The sequence below is a fragment of the Zonotrichia leucophrys genome, chromosome 7 (genome assembly GCF_028769735.1).
Source record: "Zonotrichia leucophrys gambelii isolate GWCS_2022_RI chromosome 7, RI_Zleu_2.0, whole genome shotgun sequence".
Classification (NCBI taxonomy): domain Eukaryota; kingdom Metazoa; phylum Chordata; class Aves; order Passeriformes; family Passerellidae; genus Zonotrichia; species Zonotrichia leucophrys.
The window spans coordinates 12,575,037-12,589,792 of NC_088177.1; the positions used below are offsets into that span (position 1 = coordinate 12,575,037).

Consider the following 14,756-nt stretch of genomic DNA (forward strand, 5'->3'; position numbering starts at 1 on the left):
TTCTACTCTTTACAGGCAAACTCCCTTTTCTCTTCATCACTCAGTACCAGAGATTTTATTTCATTTTTCCTGATGTAACCATAGATCAAGGGATCTGAAACATTTCAGAGCATGACTAGAATCTGTCATGGATTAGGCACCCATGTAAAGGAACAGAGACCCTGTACTCCACAAATAAAGTCAGGTTTCTACTATTCCTTCCTCAGAAGAGATCAGGAGGAAGAAGTGGGCACCTATTCTTATGGTCAGTGTGGCCAAACTCAACTGGGAAAGAAGCCCAAGTTGAGACACAAGCACCAGAAAAAGCCAATAAGAAATTAAAGCTTCAAGAAGCAGTAGTGCTGGGGAGAGGCAGCTCAGCTTCAGTGACCAAGGCAGTGCCCTCACACGACAGCAGAGCCCTTGAACTGGTCAGCTGGAGCTCCCCCATCCCATATGTTCCTCTGGCTCAGAGAGTGATCCACTCTGCCTTCCCTTCAGCAGGGGGAAGACAGGGAGTGGGAAGAGGGCAAATTAATTCAGAAGCTCTTGGCAGGCATATAAGTAAAAAAATAAAGCCAGAAGTTATGTGGAGCAAGCCCTGTGCTGCCAAATGAAGTCACGTGTGGCATAGTTCTGATCTGAGTATATTTTTTTAAATCTTTATTGTTGTTGTTATTATTATTATTAGCATTTGGCAAAAGGAGACAGGAAATACCTTGCTGGTGATGTCTGCTCCCAGCACAAGTCAGTTTGGAATGCTGAACAGCTTACCCTGAAAAAAAGGGAGAACCAACTATTTTCAGTCCCAGCCTAGACTGTTACTCACGTAAGCAGCATTGCAACAATTTTAGTTTTGTTTCTATTTTATAAGAGGCTATTACATGAGGAGAACAAACATTCCCAAGAATGTTCACATTTCTCCTCCTCTAAACTGGGCATAGTTTTGGGGAAGGGGAAATTTGCACCCATATGCACTTGTCAAAGTTGAGTTCAATTTAACAGGAAAGAGCCTCAGTTCAGTTAAAAGCCTTATAAAGAAATGAACCCTGAAAGAATCCTGCCTTTCAGAGATGTTAACACAAAACCAGAACACACTGGCTCATCTGTGAAGTGAAATGCATGGTTCCACTGGAGGATACAAGTAACTCCCAGTCAAGCCAAGGGCTGACTGACTGACATGAAAGACTTGCTCCCTGCAGCAGCAGAACGTATGGTCTAACAGGAAATCAAATCTGGAAGGAACCTGTTTTTAACTCCTGGGCAAAGAAGTAGCTTAAGCATAAGGAGGTTGTAAAATTATGTTGCTTACAAAAGATAGGATCAGTTTAGAAATATATAGAGCATCAAATTCATAGAACACTAAGCAAGCCACCTACAAATCTCTTGCTTGAAGTGAAAGCCAAAAATACAGCTCTCTTCTCTGACAGAATACATCCCTCCATCTGTTTGCTGCTTCAGGTCAGATTAAATACTGCAGCTTCCTAGAAAGCTAAATAAACTTTACCTAAAGGGACCCTCAGAACACTGACATGTGACTCTGACTGCCTCTATTCCTTCTCTCCAGAGTTTGTAGCCACACAAGAGCCCTGTGCCACTGCTGAGAGACTTTCTACACTCCCTGAGGCAGCACCTCCTCACACCAGGCTGTCATGCCAAATACTCTATACCTCCATCATGTTATTGAAAAGCACTTGGATGCTTCTCATGGGTGGACCCCAGGACCAGATTCTTTTATTTCTGCAAGATAAGGTTTTTTTTCCAGAAGCCTGACTGCTGGTAGAAATAAGCTCTACACTTCACCCAGACACATCAGGGTCCCATTTGCACAATCACACACAAAGCAGCACCTCTGTGCTCTCGGGAGTACAAAGTGTGTCTAGAGTCAAACAACTTTTAATCCAACAGCCTGATGCCAACGTTGTGAGTCAACAAAACAAACTTTCAGGTAAATAAAATTACTGTGGATGTTTCATTCTCCTGCTGGTGGAAAATCAGGGCTCCAAGTCCTTGGCTTCAAAGCACAGGACTTCTGTCATCTCAAATGATGGAGAGTCCCTACAGCTGCTTGTACGGGTGTGTCTTTGACCCGGTCTGCATGGGACACCAGCATCCCCACTCATCATTTCATGTAAGCCAACATTCAATTTAACTCACTCATCTCTGCCTGCCCTGCCTTTTACCTCTATTTCTAACTACTACTGAAAGCTAATGGCTGTTTACATCACTGCCTAAAGAGTATTTCATAACACACTGGATTACTAAAAAAACAACCTCCATCTTCAAGAAGAGCATCAACATACCCATAGTTTTAAATGCAAAATTAATCTTAGTTAAGTAGGACTTTAGTAGATGAGAGCACTATAACATAGGGGTAAGGAACACGACCTGAACTTGTTGAGGAAGATACCTGAAAGAGTTTCTTAAACACCCTGTACAAACAGCTGCTTCAGAAGCACATGTGTTTAAGAAATCAGTGTTTTTTTCAGAGATGGCATTATGTGCTTTACAAGGCTACATGTCCAAATTGGTTTTGTGGACCAAAAAAAATTAGTCATTCACTTTTACACCACCATAAATTCATGACAGAAACACAGTTCTGATAACCAGCCATTTATAAATTGCTCTTTCATATCTTGGCCTCACCTACCTGTTGTCTTATATGACAGAAAACACAGGTGTATGCTGTGTATGGAAGCAGGAACTGATAGATTTACAGCCATTATTAAACCAAATGAGAAGCCAGTGAAGGCACCAAGGGAATCTGACGTGACATAATATCAACCATATCTCATTTATCTCCTGTGGTTAGGATAAAGATAAAATAACTGCAGCTATGCAGTTCTTCAAGAAGAAATAGGGCTAGAGAAGCCACAACAGAGCAGCAGCCGAGCACAAGTTGATTGATGATACCAGTAACCCTTCAACACGTACTGCCACAATCTGGTGTCAGCCCACCAAATTACTCAGGAGCACTTGCTAAATAAATGTGAATCACTTTGTTGCAGCAGCCTTTTTCACTTGACACTCAGGTGTGACAGCTGCACCAGCATGCTTGCTCACCCAGGACACACACACTTCTTTCACTCACAGAAGGTTTTGAGGTTTGCTCTCAAAGCCCAGACTGCCACAAGCTCACAGTGATGCAGCCACAGCCATACACACATGCACCAGCAGCCTTCATCCCATAAAAGTCACCACCATAAAAATCATAGTGTGGTGGCCCTGTGATTCCCTCTGCTGTGTCCCTAGAGCCCTGCATAGGACCACGAGAACTGTATGTGAAATTCACATAGAAAAAGTAAACTACTACGGAGTACAAAGTAACTTGTTTGCTTGAGAAGTGCTACATTGTCACACAGGATACTTCCTGTTAAATCACTATCCTGTACCTCTCTAGCAGAGTGAGGTATGTCTATATAAAAAAGCCTCATAAATATCAAAAGGATTGCAGCAAAATTCCTAATGCCCAAGTCCAGGCTGGTTTGCTGCGTTGCAGAAGGGCTGTACTCCTCTCAGAGAAAGACAAGGCTCTCAATGGTGAACAAGTGCTCCTTTGCCTTCACTTCCATGCCCACCAAAGGCTGTGCCAGGCTGCAGGACAAGCAGCAGGATCATCATTGCTCACAGCACTCTGGGATGGTGCAAAGCACCACATTTCTTCCTGAACTGAATGCAGCTCTTGCCTTTTTTCAACTCTTCCACCTCTCACTGCCTCTCTAAGCCAAAAAATAAAAACTTCACTTTGACAGAACCACGGGGAAATACAAGGACACACACATGTTATTCACAATCCAGAAAATCTGTTTTCTGAATTAGAAGCACCCAAAGGCTGAATTCTCCAAGGCAGCTCGCTCAGAGCACTTGATGTGGCCAAGAATAAAGCTGACAGGGCAGAAAAACCCCTCGGATTTTCAATCAATTGCTGAACCACTGAACCGAGCACAGCTGAGGACGGGACTCCAGAACATTTCTAGACACATTTTGATTTCACTGGTGCTTCAGCAGCACCCCCTCCCCACCTGTGTCCCACAGCTGGAGCTCTGCTCAGCACAGCTGCCAAGGCCAGGGCAGCCCTCCCATGACCACCACAGACCAAGAGCCATTTCTCTGGGAGGATTATCTAGAGTTCATTCCCTTTGGCTATCCAGTTTGCTGCAGCAATAAAAACAGCTCTACTTCAACAGAGCAAGAGCTATGCAGAAAGCCCAAATTAACACAAGTTCAGACAATAGCAGAGATTAAAGTATCATATTCAAATATTCACAAGATTAGTGTGCACAACAGAACACATGCAGCGGACATGAAAAACAGGTCATTACTGCATTAAAAATCTAAATAGTATTGGAGGAACTTTCCATCAGTAAGGACAATAAATCAAAAGTTAAGCACCATTCTATGCACTGCATCTCTGAACTACAGCCAAGGGACTGGGGAACAAGCTCTAACTCCTGGCTAACCACCTTCCTTAACCCAGCCAAATAATTTTATTTGCAACTTTGGCAGCTCCCAACACAGTTGCTTCTCCCTTCCATTGGTGTGATTTTCAATTTAATACATCATCATTTTGTCCTGCTATATTCACTCTATGCTAATATCCTGCTTCCAGGGGCAGCACAGAGCACGTCTGCTGGATGTAACCTTCCACTTTGCAAGATGTGCAGCACTTCACGGGCACTGCAGGAAGTTTTAATTCAGGAGCAATCCCATGGACATCTTCTAGGCACTAGCTGGGTTGTTTGGTGGGAAAAAGCAGCTAGGAGAACATCAAAAAAGTCTATATATGATTTTTCTCATTTCTTCAAGGAGTGGGATAGTGTTAGCTGAAGTCCTGTCTGCCCTGCAGTGCCTGTCTGCAGTAGAAGGGCTGGAGGCAGCTCTGTGCCAGTGCCACCCCAGCAGGCAGCAGAAAGGCCACACCAACACGTGGCTCCGAGCTGGGAGGGCACAGATGCCCTTTGGATGGTGGGGAAGAAGCAGCACTTTGTTTTCCCAGGGCCACCAGAGTGGCTGCAGCATCTCCATGAGGGATCCCAGCTGGGGTCACGTTCCACGGCGCCGTCTGTCCCCATGTGATAGCTCCTTACATAAGGCACTGCCCCGACACACAGAGGAGCCCTTTAACACACTGGCATCCTATCCAACCCTTTCCCAGTAAGGAGTTTAATGAGGGCTGTTTCCAGTAAGGTTAGGAGGAAAACAGTTCTCTTTTTTATCTGTACAAGCACAGAAAATAATTGAGCAGAGTACAGAGGGGTGGGCAGGAGGAAAAGGAAATGCAGGGCCCTTTTCTTCCACTTGCATTTAACTTTAGCCTTGGAAATACTGGGGTAAATACTTGAGTCCAAGGGATACACAGTATCTGAACAGAAAAAAACATGAAAAGGAAGTGCAAGTGTCGGATCTCAAGATTTCAGTCCTGAGATGCTGAGCCTCCGAGACCACCTTGGGGGGCTCGGGAGTCCTGGAATGTTGCCAGAAGTGCCTGGTAGCTGGACTTTGGTCCTGCACAGGAGACGACAAGGATGAGGGCTTCACAGGGTGAATGGTGAAGGGATTAGTTAATTAGAGAGTGAGACACAAGGTTTAAGATTTATGTACAGGGGGGTTTGGAGGAGTAAGATGGAGGAATTGGGGTGTGTCCTGTCCTCCTTCTTCTTCCTCTTCTCCTCCATCTTCTTTGGCCACGGTGGCACCTTTGGATTGGTTATTACTGAGAGTGCACCGAGTTATAAGAATAGATGGTATTGGGGAGAAATGATAAATATTGTACACGTAACAAAGGGTATAAAGATACGTGGCTGCCCGGGAAGGCAGACAGTGTGCCCATGGCTGACTGCTGAGCAGATCTCTGGTGGCTGAAAGAACATCTTTTAGATAAACAATTAATAAACATAAAAACCGAAAGAAGAACTGAAGCCTCTTCTCGTCCTTCGATACGCGGGCTGCCCCAAGGCCACCCCGGGCCTTTTCAGGCCCCTCAAACAGCCGAGATAAACCGGACATGCAAGAATAAAAACATCCATAAACTTTCAGCTCTTTTCCTTGTTTATTTATTTGGGTTTTGCTACTCCTGCCCCCCAAATCAAAGAGAAACTGCAATGAAGCTGAAACATTTTGATCATTCACAGAATTTTTCTTTCCTGAAATGTCTCACATTGAACCAGTCAGACCAATGTGAGAAACATTCCTGTAGGGAGTGTGGAGTTATGATTTGCTCAATGAGGAATGACTTGATTTGCCTTCTACACATCAAGGCTTGGCACAGCTTACATGTCTCACCAGCAGTACTAAAAACCCAGCTATACAACCACGAATAAGCTCATATTGCTGCTCAGTTGTTCTGCAGAAGTGTTTGCATCTTGGAATTTTATGTTCTTTATAATCCCTGTACAATTACAGCTTCTCCCATTCTTGCCAGGACCAGGCTTCTCCCCAACACTGCTTTGTGAAAGGCTACACCTATTTAAAAAACCTCAAACAAACCCATTACTGCTTATTTTGAACACAACAGTGTTTAGCAAACTGCTGAGAATGGGTCTGCCTTGCACCAGGCACTGTACAAACACACAGCAAGAATATTTATGTAGATACATAGGTGATAAACAGGATTGATGTTTTTGTGGAAAATGAGTGGTAAAAACATAACACAAACAGATTTTCTAGCAACTCCAGGACTCTTTTGTAGTGGGGTAAAAATGCTGCTTTGCCTGAAGCTATACATTCTTATTTTCATGTGGTGGGAACTTGTGTGGCAAAAAACTATCTGAAAATGCAAGTATTACTGAAAGACAGTAGGAGACTCTGTCCCAACGAGTCTGCTATCTCAGTCATCATTAAATATCAAAGAGGGAGGAAAACAACAAACAAAGTTCTTACTTTACATGGTGTAAATGCACAGTTTCTCTAGACAGAGACTACTACTTTAAATACTGCAACTTCTGATGAAAGCAGAAGATTATTTTATTATTTTAAACAACTTTGGCTAGAGAGCAAAACCCTAGATGTGGTGGACAGTCAACATTTTATACCAGGAATGTTTTGTTTGTTGTAAAGTATTCCTCGTGTTTAAAACACAAGTATAACAAAGTGCACAATTCCAGTAACATTTGTAAGCAATGATAAAGGCAAGTACCTCAGTCTGTTTAGCATCAGTTTGGAAATTGTTGTAAAGGATGGATCATAGACATGATTTTGAATAAAAATACTTGCTTCCTATTTGAACATTTTTTATAAAACCCTGTGTAAATGAAAAGGGCTATTCATGACCTCAAAAGGATGGATTGGCTGTGGAATTCTGTTTCCCACCTATACTGGTTTTATAATGAAAATAAGTTTTAATGCTGATTAAGTTTTCCAAATACTTATCATACTATACCTCTCCATTCTGCCATGCACTCCCTCAGCCCCCCCCAAAACTAAAACCAAACCCTCAAGTAATTTTGGTGATTATTTTTTCCATGGTAAAGCATGCAAAACCTCAACAGCAATAACATGCTTGCTTGCTTTCACACAATTCTTACAGCTGCTGGCACTGCATGAGGACTCCTTCACCCTCACTTAGCTCAGTGGAAGTTTCTGCAGCATCCTTTGGGATAAAGCCCTTAAACACTGAGTTTACAAAGCATTTAAGCATCGGTATAACTCTGAGCACTTGGGCTATCCATCCTCACTTAGAGCACTTAAGCACTTAGACTAAATCATGCGCTTGGTGGCATCGCTGACTCCAGGCTTTTCTGTTGTGTCTTTACAGGACTTCCAAAGTACAACTGAAAAGAACCAGCAGCTCCAGAAGTTACAGACCAAAACTTGTTTTGCTTTTACAGTATGGTTACCAGATGCAGCATGTATCTCCTACTTCTGCAGTACATAAAAACCCCTGATTGGGATCAGCTGCTGGCAGGGGTCAGCAACTTGCTGTTAAATGAAACAAATGTATGTGTTCCAAGTGACAGGAAGCCTTTGAAAACCAGCAGCAAGTAAATTGTGAGTACTCTTCGGAATTAGGGCAGGACTGAGCACAACAAATGTAGCATTAGGTTCAGCACCGTGCACCTGAATCTCTGCAAACAGCAATGCCTCTCTGCCTCTCCTATACTTCTCAATTATAGATTACTCCCTGGCTTGCTCTAGTTTATTGGCTCATGTCACCATGGCAACACCTCTAAAGGTATAAGATACTTACCCCTCTCAGCCAACCTGACATTTGGCATTTATTTAGAAGCCTCCTCCACACATATGCTGAGCTACTACAGGTGCTGCAACCAGCAAGGCTCTGTATTTTACCCTCTACAGGTCCCAGGGGTAATAGACTATATGATTTACTTTGGCACTGAGCACTGTGTGCAATCTCAGCTGTGTGTCAACTATCTGACAGTTTTCACAACAAACCCACCAGTCACTGGCAGGTTTGCTGGCTGATTTAGTTACTTCTGGTCCCATTCATCTCATCATCAAACAAAATACTTCTTAATTAAAAGGAAGAAAAAAAAAAAGGCTCTGAATTCCCAGGCACAAACCTTTGGTATATTGACCTTTAATTGCCTAAGTCTGGAAGTTTAATTACAGCCCTAAACAATAACTTATTTCACCAGTTTTAGTGCTACTTCTTCCCCTAGATGAGCAATGGCAACATCTCTGTTTATTAACTCAGAAATGCTGTACACAGGAGAGCAAGCTGTTTCTCTTTCAGAGCCACACAGTTTTTGTGTACACAGACGAAAAAGCTAACTAGGACACAACAGAGCATTGGCTGAAGAGAAAACTGAGCCAGAAAGGCATGGAGGCAGGATCAAGCTATCTTCAGGGAGCCCCAGAGAACAGAAGACACTGAGCACACACTACACCATCATTGAGGAGCCTGCTGCCAAGATCGGATTTGCCCATCCTCCATACTCTAAGTCCCTGGCTGAGGATGAGGGGATGCTTCAGCCCAAGCTCTCTGGACAAAGGATTAGTCATGTTCAGCATCTCAGCCACAGGCCCAGACCATTAATGGGATCTAGACAGCTTTGACATGGGAGAGGTAAAGCAAGCTACTGACAGCCCACCAGCACACTGGAGGAGATGGCTCCAGCTAAGCAATACTTCAGATGCTTTGATCCAGGTGTAAAGCCAAGCTCTGGCTTGCCACAGTGAGCCTGATGTGCCAGACCCCACATCTTATTTCACAGTGCAAAATCAACCAGAGCTAAGACAGGTGCAAGAACTACAACAAAAAGGCAATAATTTCCCAGACCAGAGTGATGAAACATCAGCATCTGAGATCAATGCCCAGCAGAGGGAAGGAGAAGGCAAGGAGGAATTTGAGATGAGGTAACTTCACAGACTGGAAATGTCCCAAATGAAACACACTGTCAGAAAACTCAGGAGAGCAAAAAGCAAGGTATTCCAATAAAAGCAGAAGTCCTTGTGCATTTCCAGAACAGAGCCACCGACTAGCTGAGGTTGGCAGGGGCCTCTGGAGATTTCCCTTGTTCAACTGCACAAGCAGGGTTGCATGTGCTCATAGCAGGAACTCTTTGTGCAGAAGACAGCTAAAACAACCCTTTGGTTCAGTTTAATTAGAAATGCAATTAAAAAACCCACAGTCCTGCATGTTAATTGGTCAGGTCAGTGAATGGTCAGTCCTTTCCCACATGAAAACATCCATTTTCACCTTCATTACAAATCATGTGATAATCCCTGGCTTTGCACAGCCCTCAGCTAAAGTCATACCTCATCTCAAACTTGGCTCTACTTGGATACGTTCCTCAGGGGTACCCTAAAAGCATTTTCTGCTACACAGAAGACAATGAGCAAATGAGTCAACACACAACTGGGTGTGAACTTGTGCTGCTCTTGACTGCCTATTCATTTCTCTAAGAGTAAATCAGGAACAACCCCACTGCTGTCAACTGAATTACATCAAAGACAGAAAGCACACACAGCCCTCTAAATGAAAGAGGCAGTATCAAGTTTCATAGCTTGTATAAAACACTGCATGTCATTAAAGGCTGAGCAAAACATGGGTGTTTCATGTCCTATTTATTAAACCATAATTGCTGTCCTACTGCAAGAACACCACAAAAAAGGGATGTAAGTCTCCCACACAAATGCAAACCTACCTGTTTCCTGAAGTACTGCTAAAATTTACACTACTACTCATACCCCTTCCACTAAAGGGATTAGGAGAAAAAGAAACTGAAAGAAAATAGAAAAAAAAATGGAAAAGTATATAAGACAAAGTCTAATATGCATGGCAAATAATGAAATAAAAAGGACACAGGATTGTGATTTTTAGAAATCCAGGGTTAAGCTCTTTTGCTTTAGCAGAAAAGTCTCCAGCAAATAAATGGGCAGCAAAGCCACCCCTTTGCCAAGTGCCCCACACACACTGGGAAAGCAGGGATGTGACTCACATGGCTGCTGAGAAAATCAGCTCCTCACAGAGCTCTCATCACTGTGCTCCTTGCTCTGAGACTGAGCACCAGCTGGAGTGGTCCCCTTGCTGCTGAAACCTTGCCTGCTCTCCTGTCTGCAAAGTGTCTGCAATCCTTTCTTGCTTTGCATGAGAAGAGGACAAGAGAGACACCTTGGTGACTGGAGGGTGGAAACAGAAGGTATGACTCAGTACTATTAAACTGGAAGGACAGCTGCCTAAAGGCCAGAAACTGTGTAGATAAAACCACCCATTTGGGTGAGCCTTTGTGGCATCACTTCCATTATGGCTTTCTGCTTTTGAAAGGAGCTTTGGAGAATGCAATTACTCAAGGCCTTTGATGTTTCCTCATGAGTTAAACCACCACTAGGACAGCCCTGGAAGTACTAGCACAAATTTGTTTTCACTTAGAGAAGCACAAAACCTCTTTAATTCCTCTGCTAATTCTCAAGTTTCTAAAGAATCTGCTTTCACTGCCTGGTCCACACCTGCATCCAAAGGCATCTCCTGGACTGATCCTGGATGCCTTACCTAGAGTGCTCATTCCTCTGCTTCATCCAGAACATGTAAAATGACTGAGGAGCAGGGCAGAATTCTACAGCTAAATCATTCCAAAGCCAAACAAGCAATCAGTGTGTTTCCAAAGATGGGGACAATAGCGTGCACTGCAATTTTGCAAGGAAAAACAAAGTTGCACAGATGAATGTGTACACAGCCCAAGCATGTTCCACACAAAGCTTCAAGAGTTCCAGCTGCTACTGGGAAGGAACTGTCTCTGTTATCTGACATGTTGCTAAACAGCTGTAAACTCCCTTTTCTTGTGGTATAAGCACATTTTTTCTCTAGAGAGATGCAATCTGGGTTACACAGAGAGATGTCTTTCTAAAAGTACCGTATTTCCTCATGCTCTCAATGCACCACGGGGATGATATTTGTGATGGAAGCATTACCAGGTTGGAATTACCAGTGCTCCCTCCAATCTTGTACCCCATCCTCAGATATAGTGGACTCGACAGAATGTAATAGATCATCTCCATTTTAGATACTTTTTTTTTGCACATTTTGTTCCTTTCACTCAGCAGTTTCATTGACCGTGAGGCTTATCTTCTTAGGACAGGAACTGAGCTCACTAACATCTCTTCTGCATAACCAGGAACCAGGAGAAGGATGCTTAAGCAGACAGACAAACAGCAACATTCATATTTCCTAGGCTTCAGGCCACAGCCTAGGGAAAAGCTCTTATGTAAGAGAATGACTTGATTCTCAAGAATCTATACTTGAAAATTAGGACTATATTTCATTATTTTTCTGGAGGGAAGAAGCCTATCATTTCCTGAAGTGATGGGAAACAGACAATTCCAAGACAACTGTATCAAGATTACCATTTAATGTCCATGTTCCTCAGTTTGGCACTTCAAAAATACCATTACACACTCTACCTGCAGGACTTCCAATACCACTGATTCAAGGTTTGCCAGTCATTCATGATTATTTAAAGGTGAAATTAAAACAGAATAAAAACAATAACAGAAGCAAACACCTTTGGAGCACAAAATTAACAAAGAGCCCCTCCTGCTATTAAAGGTATTTTCTAATCACACCAACATATTTATTTGCTTCCAGAAGGAAGAGAATGAGGCCCTTCAGCCCAATGGTAATTTGCAAAATAGAGCATGGAAGATAATAAAGCTAAAAAGGCATAGTGATTCAGAAGAGAAATGTCACCTTGCTAATAACTATTGTTTGTCTATCAAATAGGTTCATTAGTGAGGATGAATCACAGCAAACATCACTGCCAGTTTGCCCAACAATATTTAGTGAAGTCAGGAATAACATGTAATAACCAGATGATTTCCTGTAACAAAATGTCAGCGAAAGCTATAGCTGTGAAGGTTGAAGCTGCGTCCAATGAAGACCAGAAACATTCTTCCCACCCCCCAGCAATGTTTCAAAGCAATAGTGGCACCTTGTCAAGAGGGCAGAAGTCACACCTCCTCTTGAATCTGCCAATGAAGATTTGTTGTCATTGGAGCACAACAAATTTGCCAACATCTTATTTTACAAAAATTTTATCATTTGAACTCATGCTTTTCTAAATATAATCCATTTCTTAAAAATACATGAAACCCTTTGTCCACTGAAAACTAACAAGTGCCACAGTGGCTCTGAGGATCAGTACCCAGAAACCACAGGAAAAAACCTAAAGGCAATTTTTCAAATACTTCCCGTTTCCAAGACTAGAGAATCAGATGTGCTCATCCTAGAGTAACCAGGTTAACATTTAAAACATAACCAAAACCATTCAACACACAAATGTAATGGGAGGAAAACCCAACTATTTCTAGATCTGACTTGTACAAGCTGTGTTTCAGATTCCAAATGACTCCAAATGAGGCTTAGTTCTCCATGTCTTTTGTCAACTGTTACTACCTATGGGAAGGTAGGTGTACTCATCTTCCTAATTAAATATCTAATCACCTCACTGTGGGTACTAAGCAGGGCACCTGTTTGCAAGCACCAACTGACACATTCTCAGTTCTTTATTAGGAAACCCACCCTTTGTCCTGTGCGTACATTGCATTTTTCTGCCTTTTTGCTTGCTGCAGCTTTCTTGATCCAGTCCAGAAATGAGATTTACAAAGCTGAGGAGGGAAAAAGCACTCCAAAGCTGACACTATCACCTGTGAAACTCTAACTGCCACAGCATGGCCCTGCCTTTCTCCTTTGGCACTCCTAAGAACCTGGATCTCAGAATGCCTTTCAAGCCCAATTTCCATCATCACAGACTCATATCTCTCCTGCTTTATGTTAACTGCCTTTTAAAAGATTCACAGATTTCTAAGACTTGGGAAAAAAGTTCAAACAGACTGAGATTGGTTTTAAACACACACATGACTTGCAGCACAACATTTCTATTGCTGCAGCCAGGATTTCCAGTCACATTAGTGGAAAATTACTGTTCTAAATAACTCCTCTCTCACATCTCTACCCTCCAAACTTTTCCTTGGATGCCATTTAATTTTCTTCCTCTCTCCATACATTCAGACCACCACTAACACCAGGCTGGACAGTGCTGGACTCTTGCACTCTCAGTCTCCTCAGTTTTATTTACTAGTCAGGTGAATGATCGAGCAACTACTTCTGAGTTCCTTATGTGACATCAGCCTAAGTGTTAGCAGGGTCAGGAACACAACACTTCTGGCTGCAGTAATACCAAATTACTTGAACCTGGCTTTAGCTCAACAATGATAACCAGCACAGGCTCGCTCTCTCTCTCTTATGCTCTCATGGCTCAAAAGCTTTAATTCAAGGTGATCAAGAGACATGTTACCTTCAGGCCTTTGTTGGTGCCTTTTGGAACTGCAGCCTGCCTGCATGAAAGAATCGTGATAGTAACACTTTTTTTCTTCTTAAGAAAAAATAAATTAGGGGGGAGGGGAAAAATAAATAAAAAGGCAGTAAAAATAGATCTGGCTGGAGACCAGAGACCACAAGAACTGGCTCACAGGAAATTGTCCTCTTCAGTTACTAGATAGAAATTTTTTTCCCACGTATTACATGCATCAGGCAGGGACAGGATGGTTTTAGACTCACTCCAAAAGGCACATTATCACAGGATGAGCTAACTTGCAATCTTATATGGTTGGGAAGAAAGGGAACAGAGAGGCTATTTCCAGTTCATACCAGCAAAGCATGAAGGATTCCAGAAGATGCTTTGTCCATTTTGTTTATTTGCATTAGCAAGTTTCAGTTACTGAGTTTTAAAATAAAAACATTAAAACATTTCAGTCAACAAAACAGTAACAGAAACATGAAACAGAGGTGCAGAGCCCCTGATTTCAATGGCTCTACTCATATAAGAGGGCATTATTCACAGCACCTCATTCACTCAGGTCTTTACATGCTCTTTCCTTGCAGAAATATTGCATCTATTTTCATTGTACCACTCTAATTGAGCTTAATAGCATTACTTAACCAGGTCCACAGCTACAGGCAAAGCCTTTTAATACAAAAATTTCCTCACTTGCCAATGAGTGCTTTCGTCTCACAATGAGGAAATGTTTGCACAAATGTGGCTGCTATTGCAGTGTGTTGTTGTTGGTCTAAGCCATGAACGAAAACAGCTAAATCTCCTCCCAAACAGCTTTTGTGATGTGCAATGATAATGACAATTTGGCTGTATCATCTGGCTAGAACTTCAAGCAGCTTTTACTACTTACTCCTCAGTGTTCTGCAGGCACTAAACTGTAGGCTTCTCTCAAATCATGCCAACTGTTCTCTGGAAGCTTTATTTTATGAAACCAGTTCTCCCAACAGCAACACTGCTAATGCACATCTAAGGACAGCAGACTTGCTG

At 42.6% G+C, this 14,756-nt stretch overlaps 1 protein-coding gene across 35 annotated transcripts in view; it reads right to left on the reverse strand.

Annotated features, from left to right (window-relative positions):
- Positions 1-14,756, reverse strand: part of MAP2 (microtubule associated protein 2) — a 223,801-nt gene that overhangs the window by 147,810 nt on the left and 61,235 nt on the right. For 2 of the 35 annotated variants that reach the window (XM_064717819.1, XM_064717821.1), the window contains exon 3: positions 698-754. The exons of the other annotated variants lie outside the window; for them this stretch is intronic. The gene's annotated coding sequence lies outside the window, so the exon portion shown is untranslated. The remainder of the gene's footprint in view (positions 1-697; positions 755-14,756) is intronic. 35 annotated transcript variants of the gene reach the window in all.